Below are 4375 nucleotides of genomic sequence, written 5' to 3'. Positions count from 1 at the left end.
AAGGGGTGTTACTTTTTTACCCTTTTTTACTTTGCACATTGGTTGAATGGTTGGAAAACGTCTAGTCAACCTATAATCAACGGGTTAAACTACACGTTGAAAATGTTATAAAACAATTGATTCATGCGTCAGCTGTGCGTTCATCGAGATATGAAGCACTTGGGTAATTAGGAGAGCACTCAAGAAGCTAGTTTGCTCTCTCTGCAACTCGCACGCATCTTTCGTGCTCTCCAAACTTCCCGCGTGCTTCATATCTCAATGAAGCACACTGATGCAAGAATCAATTCTTAATTAGCTAGAAGCTTTTCTTAGCAAGGAGTGGTAGTTAAGAGTGCTCCCCCATTAAGTCTCATCTTTCGATTCTCCTCTCTTTCTGTAAAATGTATTTTCGTTTTCAGATCTCAACAGCTTAAAAGCATACCCTTAGAATGCTCGTTTCTATGATAACTTAATGCAAGCTCGGAATTTTTTTCGGTTACTGAATGATTATATCACCATACAGTTACAACTCTGCATGGCGGTTGCTCAGATAATCTCCCGTTACCCCATAATCCAAGTACAGATAATTCCCGTTAAATTGGCAGCCTTGTAAAATGATGTTCCGGTGAATTGACATCAAACTGTTGTTCCTTTCACCTAATTATTTTTAGGTGGTTTACAACATTCGATTAAGTTCGACTGGGTTTCGGAAAGGGAACAAAATCGAACTCAAACACAAATGGTTCAATTCAGGTTACTATATACCTTTTAAGGTTTCTTGTGTCCTAGCGATGTAGCGAGTCTGGTTTACACAGTATCAGGCTATCAAACTATACTAAGAATTTTGAAATAAAATGAATTATCGAATTTTTCACCACATCTAATTGCGACCGTCCTTAAGCTAAGTCAAAACGAATGTTGTTTTTGCTAATTCAATTTGCTCCTCAGTTTCCAGACCCAAAGCGCTAAAACAGCGTGTCTGCGTCTTGCCATATTTAACCCCAGTGAAAAGTTACAGAGCTCTTGGGGAAAATATTTGAAAGAGAAAATTCACAGACCTTTTTTTGTTGTTTATATGTTAAACTACATACTTTCCAAATATGACGGCAAACGAACAAATTCCCTTTTAGTTTTAGCCCCTTCAAGTACAAAAATTGATTTGAGAAGACAGCACTAAAAATTCGACAATTTATTCTATTTTAAAAGATCTTGGTATAATTTGATAGCCAGCTCTATAAACTTTAATTTGATCAGGGGTATTGCGTGGACGCGAGACACCTCTGAAAGTATATGGTAACCTTAAATTAGGTAACCGAAAAGTTCAAGTAATTTCTTCAGGTGTATTAGCGTCAAAAAGCCAGGGGCCCGTTTCTCGAATGTCCCAGTAACCTCATTGTACCGGGCCCGATAAGTATCTTTGGTGATAAATGTTTCTTAAAAGAAGTCGATTTTTGTTAACTTTAAATACCAAATTTTAAAATCGTATAATTCTATAAAAACATTGGCCAAGTACCATGTCTGTATCTATATCACTGCGCAATAGGCTAAAATACAATTAAAAGGATACCTATCAGGCCCGGTAAGTTTCCGGACCTTTAAGAAACGGGCCCAAGGTCAGTTAGTCATCTGGAAATTTCAGTGCCATCAGCTTCATTTTTTTTGTGGAAAACGTTTTGCAAGACTAAGAGATTCTGGAACATTGGTTTTTTACTTTACAACCCACAAAACATTGAAGTAAATCCAGGAAAGTTTTTCTAACCTTTCTGGTCGTCTGACTCTCTTTCGTGGCCCTTCGGCTGGATCTGTATTTTTTTTCTCGGCAACGTCGAACCTAAGACATGATGAAACGCATTAGTATGTTGCAGAAACAAAATCAATTTAACACACAGCGCTAAGAGTCAAATGAAGCTATTTAGGGACAGTCTTGCGAGAACCAACCCCAATTTTCAAGGTGTTTAAAATGACCTCAGCGAAAAGACACTGCCCCGGTCAGATATTGATCACCTGATGGAACACTCCAACACAACTTTAAATCGGAATCACGACAGCACTCGAAACAGTATATTATCATCGCTTACTGGTCGTTTCGCTACAAAGTCGTTTCGCTATACTGCAGTTTAATCGATTCGCTACGTTTTAAAATGGACAAATTCTCTAATATTTGAACTCAATTTATTTCTCATGCTATTGTGAAAAGTAAAAACAACTAAGATAATTTTTCACCTGAACTCAATTTAAGAACGAGAAATAATCACATTTTCTTACTTAACTGTGTAGCAAAACCACTGACTTTGTAGCGAAACGACCGGATACCTTATTATCAGATAAATGTAAGCAAGATTCACCTTCATTTTACAAGTATCAAACCTGAGTAAGGGAAACGAACTCAATATTCTTACCCAACCCACAAGTTTTGTCAGTTTTCTTTGGTCACCAGCAGTAGCACAAGGCTACATCTACTCATCTAGTACACTACTCAAAGTTCCAGTGATTGACTAGGTGTTATACGGTAATTCGTGTTATACAGAACCTATCGACGTATATTAATTGGCTGCCTTATGTAGCAAACCAATTTTCTTTTCAGAGTTTAAACCAAATAAAAAAAAAAAACGAAATAAATCGAATACAAGTAGGCAAAATTAATAATGTCGATTTCTTACCTCTCTTCCTCTCCCCGGTGATGAGTCTTTTACTTGGCTTCGAACGCCAACGTGCTCATCCTCTTCTTCAAAGCCATGAAACTCCTCGTCTGAGCTTAATTTGTTAAAAAGTTCCAATAAAGAACGGTTCAGATCAGGCAGTCCAGTGCCTTCGTAGCTTTCTTCTGTAAACGCGTAAGGATCGCTTGCCATGATTGTAAAACCGGAATGCCTTCCTGAACAGAGGAACGTCTTTAAATATGTACTTGATTTTAATTTAAGTAACCAATTAGAAAAGCTTGTGCTTTCTATTAGGTACATAAACAAAGCATTATCTCACATATTGTTTTAGATATTTTGCTCTAAAACAATATGTGAGATTGCTTTTCTGAGGTTATACTAAAAACTAAGCCTCAATGAAACCATTTTTCAGAATCCATTGTCTACTATAATATATAACAGTTGGCAGTTTTAGGATCATTTCTGTTTTACATTTGCTATGGACGTGATCGAGTACATACACGACGAGAGACTTCAGCTGGTGGAAGTTCTAGCAGAAAGTCGTCTCTGAGCGATACATACACTGAATTACCTAGGAAACACTTCCCCGCCGATGTTGCAAAATTTTCAGCCGGTTTTAGAACAATACTTTCAACTCAGGGAGAATGTCATTTCAATGCTGATTAATTTAGACGCGTTGGAACAAGAACTAGTATTACGGATGATCAAATTTCAAAACCACTTCATGGAACATCACACAAAACGGCTCTTTTAGGAGCCACAAAATAAAGACAAGTCATAGCCAACAACATTTTTTTCTGAATATACTTTGTTCTTGTTATTTTTCTTATTTTAGAGCTCGTTTGCTGACTGCTAAGTTGTTGGCAAAACTGCTGTAAGAAAGCGTAAACATTTAGTAACTTAAATGCAGAAGGCTACATCTCGAAGGCTTTCGGGTCTGTAGGGCTTACTAGTATCAACGGTTTCGGTAAAGCGGATTGACAGCCACCGATGTAACTTCTTTTGGCTAAGAATAAGCTTGTTTATGAAGTAAACCAACTCAAAAAATCTTAACTTACAGGCTTCTTAGATTGCGATGTTGATACACTCTACGGGCTTGTCTCTACCTTGAAAAGATTCTTGTGGTTTGAGTATTAAATGGGAACAATGATGTCAGTAAATTAAAACGATTAACACACAAAAGACAAGTTTTTTATAAACGAGTTTGGATGATAAGGATAAGTATAAACATTGATCACTGACAATCAGGCTGATATATATCACTAAGATTGATCTTTGATCCTTCTGAGTATTTTATAACCTGAGTAGGAATGCTTCTTAAAGGGCAGAGATCAATCTTCCTTTGATCAAACTCAAGTCCTCATAATAAAAGCTACAATGCAGGTCAAAAGTGTTGGGACACTTAGCGAGATACTACTGAAATAATCTCCCCCCACCCCCTCCCCCCCAAGCAATGTTGAGATTTGACACTACAACACAGATTTCAACAAAAATACTGTTTATCTGCATCTTCCAACATTGTCTGGGGGGAGGGGGGTGGTACGCTCCAATTGTGACCCCAAAAAGCCAACTTTACTTGGAATACATGATTATTGGACAGGTGTCCCAACTACTTTTGACCTGCATTGTCTGAAAGTGAGTACTTGAAAGAGATCAGGTTTGTGGCCTATTGGTCGATGAAAAGCGGGGCTTCTTATGAGAACTCTTGTTTGGTAAGCAAGAAGAACATATTTGTG

This window comes from Pavona decussata, unplaced genomic scaffold (genome assembly GCF_977016875.1).
Source record: "Pavona decussata unplaced genomic scaffold, jaPavDecu1.1 SCAFFOLD_156, whole genome shotgun sequence".
NCBI classification, from domain to species: domain Eukaryota; kingdom Metazoa; phylum Cnidaria; class Anthozoa; order Scleractinia; family Agariciidae; genus Pavona; species Pavona decussata.
This window is presented reverse-complemented; position numbering follows the sequence as displayed.